Genomic DNA, 17,260 nt, shown 5'->3' on the forward strand with positions numbered 1-17,260 from the left:
TTTTGATTGAAATTTTCAAAATAGAACATATCAGAATATTTTAATAATAGATGATGCATTAAACAAACTAATGAATATTTCATTATTATTCATATAATGAATATAAATATTGTATTGTGACAAAAGAGAACGAAAATAATATGTCAGTTTTTTCATTATGATAATACTTGTTAATGAGATTAATGAGAATATTTTTGAATGCAAAATATATTAATAAATTACTTTTTAAATGCATGAATTAAAGTATGAATATCTTTCAATAATATAATATTTTAATTAATTATTTTAAATAAATTGAAACAATTAAAAGATATTTACAAACGAAGATAAGTCACTGTTCTTGATTTATTTATTGCTATTAAAAAATAATAACAATCCATTAAATCGAAAATGATAGTGAAAATTTTTCATCACTTTTAAAAGACTGGAATATTTAAAATACCAACAATATACACCACGAGTAATAGCAAATAAAGTCCATTTACAATGATTCAAGATAAAAAGCAATTTTTTCGTTTGAATATTACATTGTCGGCAGTTGATATCCGTTGATATTGTGGTCGGTGGACGTTTGCCATCTGGACATGGAGTTTTATTAAGAAAAATTGCCTACTTCCGGAACTATATATTCTCGTGCATGGGTATAGATGAAATGATTGTGATATAGTTGTTTCGAGTTATAATTAAAAAAGAAGGGATGAGTAATTACAACAGGCCTCGTTTACGCGATGTTATAATGATTACATGGGGTGTTAGAAAGAGAGCTAGAGCGTAAATACATCCTGACGTAATTTATCGCACGTGGCGACTGACCTCGTACATAGAACTTGTTGTTCATTGCTCCACGGAGAAAAAAAACTTATTTTATTTTTACTACTCAACAGCATAAAATTCTTGTAAGAATTTCATTGTGAAGAGATAATTAACACTCTCCAGTTATGGTGGAGCTTTTTTTCACTCAAGTTTATTTTGTTAATTTCTTTATGACTTTAGTGTTTAACATGAGTAATTAAACTATTTTTATAGCTGTAAAAAATTGAAGTATCCTAATATAAAAAATCTTTTCCGCAATTTGTGTACTTAGACGTCAATTATGGGTTATTTCTTTATAAATAATTGCTGCAATAATTGAAGTTTCGTTTTGAAAAGATCCTTATATTATTTATAGAATAAATATGAATGTGAAGAGCTTTTTCTTCATGTATTGTGAAATTTATAGAAGTGTTGTTATGTAGAGAATTAAAAATAATTGCATGTTGATAAAATTTTTTCCATTTTTATAAAGAATTATTTTGTACATGAATTCTGTATGTTTACTGAGAAATATTGAAAATCATTTGATTGACTTAATTATTTTATTTATTATTTCAATTGAAATGGTGTTTTCGTATGATGGAGAAAATAAAATATTTTTACTTCTGAGAACAGAGATGGGAAATTGTTTTATTGAGAAAAAAAATCAATAGCTTTGTTAATAGTAACAACTTTTCTTTGTTAATTGTTTTTTTTTAACTCAACAAAAAAATAAAAATATAAATTATTGAATTATCAATTGCCATTTTTTGCATGCAGACTAACACCATTTTTTATAATTTGTGTTGTATTGATACTCAATCTTTCTTAACACTTTTTTCCGCTTTATTATCTTACACCCTTGCTTTCCATCACGCTTCATTACTTTTAAGTAATTTTTAAGAATGGAACAAAAGAACATAAATAAAAATCAACAAATACATTAGGAAAAATTGATATTAATTTGAAACTATTTTATTTGATATTTATTCGATAGTAGAGAAGAAGATACGATTATGATTCAATCAGTAATATGGCCCTTTCGTTTATTTTGCGAGCATGCTAGATTCTTCATCAGGTAATCCTTAAATATATTGAAAAATAACTTCTTGGTAATAAACATAGAATTCAAAAAGTAATGATTGGTGATAGTTCATTGAATAAAATATGATTTAGTAAAAACAAAAAATAATTTATAATCCTATCTTTTACTCTAATAATAAGTTTCAATTTATTTCTATGAAAAATATCATTGTACAAACTTTTTTAATTTGATATTTTTCCAGTATATCTTTTATAATTAAAAAAATTCAAGATAATGAAAAGTACACCATAGAAGCTAAAATAATTCAAAATAACTTCTATTCAATTTCCTATTTTTTTTCTGTTTTTAATCAATAACTTCTTATTGAAAATCCATCACAACATAATTGTCTACAAGGTTCATTTAATTTAATAGTCAGTACATTCAATTCTATCTCTCGACAAGGCTTCGTTAAAAAAATAACCAAAGCAGTAAAAAAAGAGATGATGAATAAAAAAATCAATTTAAAAATTTCGAAGCTGAACGAAAAAGAAGATTACCAATTGCTTAAAAAAAAATAGAGATTATCGGCATCCCTGGTTGGATGAACGCTCATTACATTGACGAGAATATTCAAACAGTCTAAAAGCACTTTACGTTCACGTTAACTCGAGATTATGTTCACAAGGAAATGTAAGGACCCAAGACAGACATTATATAAATAGAATATCCATATATACATACTCATAGAGCATTGGAGTTGATATGTTTAATATATTTCGTATCCCAAACATGACCTTCTCTAACGTTCACATTCATTTTCTTATTAATTTTTAGTTGCAACTCCAACATGATGTTTACATAATCTCAGGTTATTTTTATGATAAACTAACAAATAAATATTCACTGACGAATCCTTTCAAAATTTCTCTTTAAAATAAAGTAATAATTTTTGCAAAAGCACTTTGCTACTATACCTTTGAGACTTGAGTAGATTTGACAGTTTATCAAAATGGATATACGATCCACTGAAGCCATTTTTGAAGTCGCAGATGCTGATTGGATTAAAATACTGGGATCTTCAATTACCCTTCGAAAATGGAATTGATTCATTGGATTATTTTTTATTCCATGTTCTCCGATTGAACATTTATAAATAACTTATACAAGACCAGGATATATTTAGTGATTATTAATTATTGTGTTCAACTAAACAAATATAGTTATAAAAGTGGTTACATAAGAAGAACAATAATATCGATGGCTCCTTGTACACTAAAGCTAATTTATACAGTAACCAGTTCGATTTAAGTGATAGGACAAATTATAGAAAATATGATCACAAGTAAAGCTAACAAATTTCGATCGAATCCATTTCAACTTCGATCTATGGAGAAACTCTTTAACCTGGTACCATCAACATCATTATCCTACCGGCATAAATTCTCCATACGTCGAGCCTAAATCGATCGTGTTCCCACTACTTTCCTTTACTATTACTAGTAAGTCGCATGTTTTTTGTTAATTTTAATCTACAGAAGTGAGTAAAAGCAATTAATTTAGCATCAACAACCAAAATAATTTTTTTTCCAGTTTTTTGTTATTTAATTATTTAATTGACGTGATGTTACTTCAGAACCGTGCCAAATTAGTTACATTCTACGGCTGAATATTGATTAGTGTGAATAATAACCGGTCTGAGTGATGTTTGATAAAAGAAAACAATTATTTATAAATTATCTAGGGAAAAAAAAAATCATTTTCGCTAAAATCAGAGTAGTGAAAGTTTACTGTTTAATAGTAATGAGAAGTCATAGAGTTGATTTTTCAAGTATCATGAGCTGTTGTTACATCAATAGTTTTGTTAGAAAAAAAAGACCATTATACAACGTTAGAGAACATTTTTGAGTGTGTACTTAATTTAATTGATACACAAATGCTTATTTATTTTCCATTTAATCAATATTCTTGTGATATTTTTTTTCTTTCTAATCGATAAATATAAGTTACTTAAACAAATGGAGTAACTGATTAAATAAATTAATATTGATTTATATCCAAATTATCTGCTTTTAACTGATTTTATTATCACTTACTTTTTTTTTAATTAAATAAATAGACATAAATTGATAAATTATCAAATAAATTTTTTTTCTTAGAGCAAATAATTTCTTTCAGCCGAGCTTTTTATTTATACTTACTATTTTAAAGAGTGAGTGAAACAGTAAAAACTTCCCTACTTTAATTTTAGGTATTAATAAAATAAAAATAAAAAAATAAATCGATCCATGTTATCATTAGTAAAGTGAGTTTAAAGTTTGAAGATTTTTAATTGGTTTTAAATTGATGTTAAATTAAGCATAAAGCAAGCAGATATTCACTAAAAAGCTTAAAGTCTAGGAAAAACTTATCTTATTTTTTATCCCCCTGATTCATGTCCTTTTTTTGTAACATATTTCCCTCTGAGTACCATGGCAGCTGTCGTCTTGTAAAATATATAGAGTATAACCAGTTTATAATACAATCTATAGGTTATCTTTTTTTCCTTCAATCTCTACTTGTTCTTATTTACCAAAAGAAATTCTCGACTTAGCTTCACCTCATTTTACCGCGCCTTATGATCCATCACGATCCACTTTGAACGGCGTGCGAATTGCAACTGGCACTGCCTACTAGTTACCAACCAGTCATTGTTACTGTTTCGTGAGTTGAGTAAATCGTTAGTTGAACCAGCGCACAGTTCGAAAGAAAAGGGGAGATTCAGATAATTCGAAATTCAGGCAGGTGAGTGAGGGTTCAGCAGTTTACTTGGTAGTTTTTATTTATTGGAGAAAGAAGAAGTTGAATCGAAATTAACACATGATGGAAAGAAGGAGTGTAAACAAAAAATAGCAGATGTCGTCGGGAAGGAAATAATTATTGAAGAACTATAAATTTTGTAAGATAGAATCGCTCACGCGATTCTTTTTGAGTCTGGAATAAGCATAATTTTTTGAATAGAAAGTCTTTGATGCTTTTGTGAATAATAGATTTAAAAAAAAAATTATAAGAAAGAACAGATTTTTGGGATATTTTTTTAACTTTTGAAAGAATTTCAATGAAATTATAAAGAAAAACGTGTACATACCATTTCGGATTTTGGTAAAAGAGTAAATAAAATTTTTGCTGCTTGCTGGAAAAATAATTTCGCTTAAATGTGTTTGAGTTTTGGAATATATAGAAACAAAATACTGAAACTCAATTACTTTATTTTATTGAGCAAAAAAATTGATCTAGAACATTTATAAATATTTCCAGTATCAAATTGAAGAATATTTACAGTTGAATAGCTGAGTAAATATTCAATTACTTTGATGAATCATAATCTAGTTATTTTTTATTTCGGTATTAGCAAATGATTTTATTAATATGAAAAGACTTTTTAGAAATTTAAGATGAATTTTAATTAAACTTTTAATATAGTTACTAAAGAAAACGACCATTTTTACTTTAGGAACGTCCAAATTATCGGAAGCTCATCAAATGCATACTTCTGAAGCAGCTACTAATAAAAATATATCATTTTTAAAAGTATAATTGATAGAAAAAAATTATTTTTTCCCTTAAAAAAACAATATCTATTCGGACAGTAAAGTAAGCTGTGCATAATTCATTCGCCATTAACATTTATTTTAATAACATTTTTATAATTCTATGCACAATTTTTACGAACATTCTAATGAATTAAATTGTTCAATAGTCATATAAAAATTAATACAATTTAATATTCAAATTTTTTATACACTAGTAATAAGTACACTCTCATATTATATTGTTAAACAAGAAAATAAAAAAATCATTTTATCAGTTTATCTCATAACTTTTGAAAAAAAAAACCAGAATCATGCATTTTATTAGATGAATCATGAATCTAAATTATTTTAATATAGAAAAAAAAATATTGACGAATTCTTTTTTTAATTACGATAATAATTGTCTTTTCTTTCGGCGTAGTAAATCACAACCTGTAGATGCACTAAAGCTAAGCATGTTTGTGCATCGTATTTCACATTAATTACAGCAAAAAAAAAATTATTTTAAAAGAAGAAAATTGATAATTCACAATAAAATGTAAACAAAATAATTTTTATTTATGATTATTATAAAAAAAATGGTAGATTAACCGATTATTTAAACACCAAAACGATGTGATGTTAATCTTCTGTTTACTTTTTGTAGCTATGGGAATAGCAAAAATCGCAGAATTCATAGTTTCCGTGTAAAAAGAAACTATTCATTCCTGTTCCCACCGCCGTAGCATATATTCTCCCTTAATAAATAATTACAAAACAGAATTTGTTATTATTATTTTTGAATTATATGACTGCATCAATTGTTTTTTATTCAAATAAAAATTTTATTTACTCAAAAATCATTTAATTGCGGATCTGAATGAATTAATTTGTCGAGACATTCTAAGACTCACTATTTTGTTTCTCTCAGTTTAACTGAACAAGTTAAATAAATGTCACAGCTAATGAATATATGCGAATATTACAAGTATGGAGTGTGTATTTTATTTCAACTGAATACAATTATAAACTTTCAACAATTTTTCATTCGCACTGAATTTTAGATATGGAAGGATCACATTAATTTTTGAAATTCACTCGAAGGAAAAAATATTTCAGAAAGAATTTGATAAAAGGTTGAAATAAAATGTGGATAAAATGAAAAATATGCAAAGTTACAAAAACAAGGGGAGAATAAAAAATGTAATGAATTACATATTTGAATGAAAAAAATAAAATTAAGGAGTTTTTAGATCGAAGCGATGTCGATGCGACGTGATTTAGAGAGCACAAGTCTACCACTCCGCTTTCGACGACGCGCCAAATGCAACTGCGGGTGAATCTGCTGTAGAACCGAGACGAGAAGAGTGCATGCCGTCACCACTATACTCCAATACCTACATCTATACGTTCTGTTGAACCGTACACTTATAGATGTGACGGAGTGAGACGTATTTTTGTTGAAAATACCCATGACTTGTGATAGGATTGTAAAAAGAAAAGGTTCATATAGATACATATGTAAAGTATTATGCGCAAAAGTATAAAATATTAAAATAAAAAGTATTTTGCAACAGCTTATAAAACTTCAAAAAAGCTTTACGGTATTATTACGATACACAAATGTTTCATGTATATGCATATCGGCTTCATAAATTCCAAATAACAGTAACTCTTGGATAAAAAAATACATCAATAGTTCAAGTGTTTCGTACTTGGACACTTGACAGAGCTTTTCTGTTCGCCTTTATTCACACAACTTACCAAAAAGGCTCTATTAAAGAAATAACAACTAATGATTAAACCTTTTTTAAAAAAATATACTTCAGTCAAAGAGGTGTAGAAACATTTTTTTTTTTGAACCACAGTCTCAAGATGCTTGTTAATTAAAATGAAACAGATACATTAGTTGTATAAATATAGCTTAAATTTAAACTTTATAAAAATTAATGAATTTTATTTTTTACATTTGTTTGTCAATTATTGAATTGTCAGGTTGATTGAAAAAAAATTAATTTATACTGCCAGTTATGTATTAGTAAAAGTAAATAAATCTAAACATCATTCAATTTATAAAAGTAAAAACAATGATTTGATCAGCCAATTATAGAATTATTGCGGCTTTTGCCAATCAAAAATGATTCTATAGATTAATTCACCATAATCCTGTTTGCAACAGCTGAATAATTTTTACATGATCTACACGAATTGTATTTCATCTGAAACATCAGTAATTACATCACAGTGTTTTATTTTTTCATTCTAGTTTAAGTCTTATTCAACCATCAAGATGATTTAATCAATAAAATACTTAGAATTAAATGTCAATTCGGTAGACCGAAATTGTTGATATGAATTGATGTAAAATATTTGAACATGAATATTTATCCCAGAAGACAATCACAAACTATTGTATGAACGTTCTATAGGGTTAGAACAACAAAAAAGTTGTTTTATAACAAAAAAGTCTCATTATTATTATCTTTTCGGTTGACCAAATAAACAAAAATTATATTCTTACTATCAATTCAAATTCTTTTATTTTTCAAACTATTTTTCATTTAGATTAGCATTTAAGAATTGTACAGAATTTTTTAATAACTGTTAGATTTTTATCATCAACTCCAGAATAAAATAGTTTGCTTTCTTTATTAATTTTCATGAGTTGTTTACAGCTTGAACATTTCTCTGATTCCACGTCATCATCAGAAAATCACGAGTTAACATTTCCTTTTATTTTGTTCTTGAAAGTAAACTGTTATCAGAAATCAATGAATGCACCAACATGAATGAATTATTAAGATTAATTCATTATATTCTCCACAACTTACTGATTGATAATTGATGTTTCGTATTATCCATTCAGACAAGACTGATTGTGATTGATATTATCCTCAAATATTAAGCTAAAATTAAGTACGTGAACAGTTGATTTCTAGATGACATGGTATGATTATTAAACTTTCATAATTTTTTCAATTAATCAAGCTCCTTTTTATTCATTAAAATCAATGACAATTTTCAAAATATTGAATTTTCAATCAAAGAATGTTTATTTTTACAATGCCCGACATGTTTGAAGAATGTTTCATTCAACACCACACTCAACTACCACCATGAGAAGCTAAGTTGGAAATTTACCTTTATGTTTATCATCTCAAAAACTTGACTGAAGTTCCATAAAATAATTTGCTTCCATATCAATTAACCAAGAAACTAAATTACATTTTGTTATTAAAAGATAATAAATGAAAATTCTTATTAAAACCACTCAATTAAAAATAATTGACTAAGTAGAAAAAAGAGGATTCAATTATTCAAGTCATAATAAATACTAGAAAAATTAAATAAAGTTGATTTTTATTTCTATCAAGTACGCAAATCTTTATTCAGTCAAGTTTTTCTTATATAAGACAAGAGTTCTCTAATTTCCCTTTGACGATAAGAAAAATGTTTTATTGGAAGTTTCTCATAGTACATAATCCAATAAATAATTTATTTTATTCTTTCTATTAATGCTTCCTTACATAAATTTCAAGGAAACATATAGAAATACATAGAAAAGTTCTTCCTAACTATTATACGAAAAGCTTCTTTACTTAACAAAAAGTTTGATGAATCCAAAGCGTATGACAACTCAAGTAAGAAGTAAAGTTAGCATAATAGACTCGGGAAGATACGAGATATTTCATATGATGAACATATTTAATTCAACTTTGGGTAATAAAATAAACGAAATTTTTGAAAATGTCACAATTAAGACAGGCAAACATTGAATGACATTAGCTTCATAATCTGTTCTTTGAAGAAAAATTTTACTTAAACGAATACATGAATGAAAAATATACCACTAGAATTGCGAATAAGAATAATAAGATAATAATGAATTGTTATGTCACAAAGAGTACATAAACTGTTGATAGAAAACTCACTGAGTAACTGGGTTTCAATTACATTTTTCTGTGTTTTCTTTTGACTCATCACTATAAATACTACACACATGCAAAATATTTCATCTCTGTTTTGGATCCGCCAATTATTTTTCAGTATTTCAGAACTAGAACTATGACATGACTGAAAATTCTACCCATGATGTAACCAAAAAGTGGATTAAAAAAACAACAAAAAACAAATGCACATTATTGTCGGTCATGCACACTAGTGTACTCATTTGAAAATTGATTAATAAAAATAATTTGTCTACTTTCAGTGTAGAATTTAAAGTTGGTCCAAATTGATGATTATTAGTTCGTTTTTATACTGAAATAAAATTATCATTTACTTTTAATCAATGGGTGAATAATCGAATATAGTAATAATGAATAGTTTGATCAGAGAATTTAAGTACTCATTCTATTCAGGAACAAATAAGATTTATACTATCCAAATGAATCAGTTTCTCAGCAAAACAACTTTCTAAGCTAATAATTTGTACATAATCCACTTGCACGATTCTTCTTAACAAAGTAAAGATTCTACTCTACAAGTTAATGCCAATTTTAAATTAATTTCAGTTTATTTCAAGTCTCAAAATTGAAATTGAAGTTTTCAGTGAACAATAGATAGTTGATCTGTATGGCGTATGTGCATCCGAGCGTATCAAAACACTCTACATAGACTATCATTCAGAGTAGATTCGATTAATTTAGTTTTAATTCTTCATCAGTTACAGGAAAAATATCTTCAGTAAATTCTAGAATATTTTTACAGAAGAAGAATCAATAAAAAAACCTAAATATCAAATAAACTGTCATTTTTAATGGTATTTTGTTAATTAGATGCTTATAAATTTCAATTTATCTTCAATTAGAAAATTTCTATTATACGTTTAATAAATCAATTGAAATGCATGAATGCATAAGAAGAGTACATTTAGGCAGATTCCAGATAATCCAATTTTTGAAAGTTTTCAATGAGAAACACGCTAATGATTTGAAAACATGCAAATGTTTTTGCTAGAATAAATTTTTAATGAACTGAAAATTATATTTTCCAATGTTTAATCATCCCACACTTTATTACTAAATAATTTTATCAATATTAAATAAATAATTCATTTTTTCATCAGTTTACATTGAATTTTTTTTTTTTTTTAGGAATAATATATTTAATATACATGTGTGTAATATTGAACTGGTGATTATAAGTATTTTATATTATGAATAAAAATGAGTTTTTGTTTTTGGTATAAAAACAATTCAGATACTTCCGTTTAATTTATCATTTCCATGAGACAAATAATAAAAAAATTGAAAATTATTATTTTGGAGATGCATCCGACATTTGCTAGCATTTTCTTCACACATCGTATTTTTGGATGCCCAACCTAAACTACCATATTTTTTTAAACAAGATGGATGTTCTCAATTACGTACAGCTAAGGACGTGAACATAATTCTAACAATTTGTAAACCAAAAAATATGACGAGCCATCATAGTTTATAACAATTTATACTTGAGTGTCTTCATTTTTTCTCAGAGAGTTATTTAAAATACCCTAAATTGATCCTTGATGCACATCCTCGACACATTATTTTACAGTAATTTGTGTGAAAAAAAAGTATTCATGCATAAATATAAGAGACGTTCTTCATCATAAGTGAAACGATTTTCTGCATGTGCTCTTCTTGTAGCTTTATCAACGATCTTCAAGTTTTTTTTATGAGATTTTACATGTATGATGAAAAATGTCGGATAAATTCAGCTATCGGTTTTAATAAAAAGAATTATAATAGTTCACATAGAATATATATTTAAATTTACTTGGATAAATATTCTCTACAAGAATTTACAGTCAAACAAGTTGAATGATATTTCAAGTATTTTCAAAAAATTTTTTGTACAATTTTGAAGATTATTCAATATGAAATAACAAATCGATACAAATACCATACTAGCAAATAATGTAAGTAATTAATTTAATTTATAAAACAGGATGGAATATCACTATTTGATGACGGGAAATTGACAAAAGCATTGTAGGAATAATTATGATTATTCAAGTTAAATAATTGTACCGAAAATTATTCAAATATTTCAATAATTTCGTTTGTATTTTGTTAACAATTACAATATTTAAAAAAAATTAATGGAAATTTAATATCAATCAAAAATGGTTTTATAATTGGAGTAATATTTTGATATGGGTTTCAACTGAATTGAATTTCGATAAAGTATATTTAATTTATTCAATGCAAAGGATACAAAGTGCATAATATAATTCAATAATTTAAATGGTTTCAAAACATCATCTGGAAATCCTTGGATATAAAATTCTTGGTAGTAAGTTTACCACTTCATCTTTCAAAGAATTTTTTATTTAAATCTTACAAAATAACAGCCACAAAAGCACATTATAAATGCAGAAAACGTTAGACAAGACGGCTCTATAAGTTTAAAAAGAACGTGACAAACATATTTTACTTGTTGTCTAATCTCTATCAAAAACTTGACGAAATCTCTAAGTGCTTTATTAATAGCTTTACTACATTGTTTATTAAACTTTGAATAAAAATCATTTTTTCCATTTCAACTAAAAGCTACATTTTATTTTAATAAAAACTCAAATATTTATTTACTAAAAAAACAATAAAAAAATACTTTTATAAATAGCAGCACCCTTTTCATTGTATTATACTTCTGGAGTGTAGCGTATATAGGAAATGAAATTATTCATTATTCTACTCCCTTCATATTGGTATATTTCGAACTGCGAATTACTATTCAACCTTTTTACGCTCCTGTTCACACAAACATGCATCCAATAATTAATAACTCGATGCTGCTATATAATCTCACGAAAATTTCAAGTATTTCCACCATAAAAGCAAAGAACTCGCTCTCTACTAGTTTTACTTACTACTATTCTAAAATTTTCATATCATTATTATAACCACCATCATACTTTCATTCTCAGTCTAATTAAATTCATTTCCTGTAAAATGAAAAAATTAAATAAACCAAAAATTTTCAGATTAATTTGATCAACATTTTCAACAATTACCTGGGCAAGTATATTTTCATTTAAATTAACTTTTAGTAGAGTAGAAATGATTGTAATTAAATTATTTCAATCTCTGTTTTCTATGGAATTTCTCGAATGAAAATTTATTCCAAAAATATATCGCAATACATTTACGAACAAACACGAACACAACACGTCAATTGTGATACTAAAAAAAATCTGGATCAGCTTGGCAGAGCTCCAAAAAGAAAATCAAAATGGACAGTTGCCTTTTTACATCTGTTATTTCTTGAAAATATACTCCTTTGTTCTATTTAATTCGATAAAAATCTACTGATGAACGTATCAAAAGTATTTCACTTGATTAAAATCACGAAAGAAAATTGTAAAACAATTCAGGAAAAAATAAAAACATTGTTTGTAGCTTGGATAAAAATAGACTTTTAAAATTTCTAATTAATTTTTTGTTATTTTTATACAATTCTATGATATCTAATTTTGTAGCATTTTATTGAGTTTAATATCATCAATGGATAAATATATCTCAACTGAAATTTACCTATTTTAGCATCATCTTCACAGAATATTGGTTTAATTAATAGCAGATAAAGAAACACAATAGCCAAGATATCATGTTGCAGCATGTTGAATCAGATCAAATATGTATCTTTGCATAGTCATGAGTACAATCTATTTATTTACTTTGTACATAAAGGGATAAATAATATATAAATGTGCATCTGTTTAATTGTCATATGGCCTCATCATTATTACATTTATATGCAAATAACAATATACTGGAACGTTAAAATGAACTATGACTATTATGAAATGAATTGAATGCTATCACTGTATGCATAACATTCTAGGAATATGGTGGAGTATGGCGAGAATAAACGGCCCACAACATACTACGAAACATACGATATCGATTCTACAATGCGTTGAACACTTCAACTATGCTCTATGGTTTTGTGGCTTCCTTACAATGATCAAACCACTTAATTGAACAATTTAACTTTTTGATAAACTGTCAGCTTTCTTATGTCATTTATATTGAATCCTACTCATGTATGTGTATTATAGCCTAATTGAAACGACTAAGTTACTTAATGGTTTGTCAGTTAGCTAGATTAATATTATTTTCGAAACTTTCAAAGAAACTCGTTTCAATATTTTATCAATATTCCAATTTTTTTTATTCTTTGACTACTCAACATCCTTTGGGATAATGATCATGGTATTGATTAGATATTGAAAATAGCTTTCCATTCATGAAGAAAAATTTAATTTAAGATAATCTTTTTATTATTATTATTTTAGATAAAACTGGTTGGAAAGAGTTGAATGACTAGATTATGTTTAGTATAAAGAGTGCAGTTTTTATAAATAAAAATGGATATTCTTGTGTGAATACATTTGTTAGGTGTTCTAAAATAATCAAAAGTCAGTGGAAACATGTAAGAATGACATTCAAAAAACATGTTCAACGGTCACTGCTCTCTTAACCTAGTAAATTTGATTTAAATGTGGCCATTAAACATTATTTCTTATGGCAAAAAAGTTTTAAATTGAGTACAGGTCCAAAGTCCCTAGATATATTAAACTTTGTCCACTCTTTATTTTAATCCATGAAACATACAAACACACATGATGGGTACATAGACATTGAAATAAATACCATGCTTCCAGTAATTCACTATAAACTTTGAACGATCATTAATTGGTTGATGTTGAATATGAATGGTGTAGGGTTTGAAATTTATACTTTCGACAGGTTGTCATTTTCACTACATGGAAAACTTCATTATAGACAAGTTGAATTTTCATTCAATATTTTTAGAGTTATTGCTGAAATAATTACTTAAAAAAAAAATATATTTATAAATTTAAATTTTGTTTTGTTTTTAAACCTTTCAAAGTGATGAGTGTTCAGTGTAGTTATAAAAAATATTATCAGCATGATATGACTCCTATGCTTTTAAAATTTTGTTGGTAAAATTCTATCAATTAATGGCAATACATTTAGAGCTTACTAAAATATTTCTAAAGCTTATCTAGTATTGATAAATGTAAAAAAAATATCATCTCCATAAAAATGATCGTTAACCATTGTGCAGGGATATTTTAAATAATCTTTTAGCTTATGGAACGATAAATGTTTTTGAAAATAAAAAGCAAACATAAAATATGGATAAACATTTATACTTATACGATGAGAAATCAGTGTTACTGTGGTGTGGAAAATTGTCCATGTTATTTGAATGGACAAGAGTTCACACCAATGTTGCCAAGTGAACTACAAGTACGCGAGTATGAAAATACTACTCCAATTTTTTTTTTAACTTTCTAGACACGTGCAAGGGACATTTTTCTTCCCTTATCGACATCTGCAACATTGAAAAAAAAGGGTTTTTTTATGTAACTTGTACTCAACTCGACTGAATATTCTGTCAACCTAGTACCTAATACATATTATATTACGTACATTTTAATTACTAAGCATATTGAATTAGTTTGAATAATTTTTATCTCTCACGAAAATACCTTTTCTTCCTTTAACACATTTAATTCTTAATTTAATATTCGTGGGTCACAGTTAATTAACATCACTTTATATACAGTAAAATGTCTGCAACATGTGTTGGAAATTGTTAAAAAAATTAATGTTTCCTTTGTGTCTATATTTTTCTACTAAAAAACCGGAATAGACAATATTTTTAAAAGTTTCCCTACAAATAGAAAACTCAGGTTTCATGAACAAAAAATTTGAAATAGTCATAAAAAAATATTTTGTATGAATGAATAATTCATTACCTAAAAAAACACTTTAATTTTTACATAACAATTTTTTCTTTACAAAAAGACAGCAGATTTTGATATAAATTATTTTTCAAGGGTCATTATTTATCACACAAATATTCAGTTGTATAACATAACTTTAAAAGCCTTGCAATAATTTAAATATATATTCAACTGTCCTGATGTCTAGTCTCTTTGTTTTGAATGAGATATTTGAACACGAGAAAATAAATAAAAGTAAAGGTAACTGATGATCCTTTATTTTACGTGCAATGGCAATAGAATACAACTATAAACTTACTGGAATCAGTATAAAGTCGGCAGGAAGTAGGGAATCGAGCACATCACTACTTCCGGGCAGTGGGCTGTGTTGAGCTTCCGGTCTGCTACTCGTTCAACGTTCTAGAGCGGAACCCAACACATTGGGTTAGCCTCGAGGTTAGAATTTATTTCCCTTCGTCTTTCAAAAACACATGCATACGCTTTTAACTCTCTAGTACATCAAAAGAAAAATAATGAAATTATAGAGTGCACGTTTTAATTACATTAAAGCATTAATTGATTAACATCGATGCAATCTATCAGCAAATTTCTACCACTATATTCAGTAAACCAGTTTTTATTAGATGATGAATAAAAAAAAGATAAAATTTGTTAAATCACTGTACATTGTAATTTCATAAAATTGTCGGAGATATTAAATTGAAATATATTGAAAATTTTTTTGATAGAAATTGTTATACATCAAAATTTTATTGTGAATATAATATTTTATCGTTCGAATTTTATCAGTTGGTGTAAAAGAAAATATATAAAATGCTTAAACTCAATTTACTTCATGTTTGATGTTCTTGTACTAACACATATACATATATATCTAATTCAAATGAAAATTCCCCTCAAGTGTCTGCAATTTTATTTCCAACAGATAAGAAATCAGAAATTGATTTTTAAATATTAAAAAAGTTTTATAAAAATCACTTTTACTTTATAAGCAATATACCAAACGAAAACTTTCTCAGTTAATGAAATATCTTTTTCTCTCTTGAAAAAGTTTAAAAAATTATTTATTTTTTTGATTACTTGTTCAATAGTTTTTCATTTCAAGTTAAATTTTTCAATTATGAATAAACCTGGTGAACTTGTAATTAAGTTGAATTATTATCAAGATTCTTCGAAAGCATCACTTTTTCATGTATCTATGGATATAGAATTGTTGAATATTTCTTCACTGACGGCATTATAAAATACATAAAATGTAGAAAATGGTAAATGAACTGGAATTTCATGCATGTCTCATTAGTATGCATCAACATAAAGTATAAATACTAAGAGAATCAGTGAAATAAAACTAAAGCAAGGGATGAAGAGATGGAGAAGTAGACACTATGTTGGTGTAAATACGTCATGACCAGAATCTGCCTGGGGCTAGGCCGTCTCTCGACCTTGCCAAGCGGGATTCTTCACATCAGACACGAAAGAGAAAATATCATTTTTATTTGTTCATTACGGTTGATTTTTAATTATTTTATTTGTACATTCTGTTTACCCAATTCTTTTTATGTCCGTTGTTTCTCTTCACTGTTTTCTTCCTGAAAGTTATCCATATATTCCTTATAATTTGCTCTTCTTTCTTTAATTCCACAGCTTCTATTTACTCTTTGCAGTTTTCCTTTCAATTTATGTACCTACTTTTTTTCTACCTTTTCCATACTAATTTAATGAACAAATAAATAATGTAAACTTATTTATACTGAATACTTTGAGAGTATACCTAACGGAATTACTTGTCACTTTCAAGCATTCTCTCTCAACAACAACTTTTTTTATCTCTTGCTTTATTTCATCTTTGATTACATGTTCGTCCACTATGTACCATGTTGTATACTAAAGAATTGTTCATTCTTATAATGTGTACATGGAGATTTACGAGTTCTTAGTCACGATGGCTTGTCGACATATAACTTAAGTTATTTGAAACTCAGTGACGTCTATTCGTCTTGAATATTTTCCCACTGATGCTCTTCTTATAGATGTATCTCTTCAGAGTTGATAATGTTGCAAAGAATAAGAAAAATCTTTTCTTAAATCTCAACATTTATTCTGTCAATGAGAAAAATTCCAACT

General features: G+C 26.6%; 2 protein-coding genes across 6 annotated transcripts in view; one reads left to right on the plus strand and one right to left on the minus strand.

Moving 5' to 3' along the window:
* spz4 (Spaetzle domain-containing protein 4) overlaps nucleotides 1–17,260 on the plus strand; it is an 83,994-nt gene that overhangs the window by 8,385 nt on the left and 58,349 nt on the right. The gene's annotated exons all lie outside the window — the stretch shown is intronic.
* The window catches only part of LOC118064223 (uncharacterized), a 65,036-nt gene that overhangs the window by 7,562 nt on the left and 40,214 nt on the right, over nucleotides 1–17,260 (minus strand). The window contains exon 1 of one of the 5 annotated variants that reach the window (XM_035078687.1): nucleotides 2,794–3,850. The exons of the other annotated variants lie outside the window; for them this stretch is intronic. The gene's annotated coding sequence lies outside the window, so the exon portion shown is untranslated. Of the gene's footprint in view, nucleotides 1–2,793; nucleotides 3,851–17,260 lie in introns of those variants that run through there. 5 annotated transcript variants of the gene reach the window in all.

This window comes from Chelonus insularis, unplaced genomic scaffold (genome assembly GCF_013357705.1).
Source record: "Chelonus insularis isolate UGA/USDA-ARS -01 unplaced genomic scaffold, ASM1335770v1 contig_16_pilon, whole genome shotgun sequence".
In the NCBI taxonomy this organism is placed as follows: domain Eukaryota; kingdom Metazoa; phylum Arthropoda; class Insecta; order Hymenoptera; family Braconidae; genus Chelonus; species Chelonus insularis.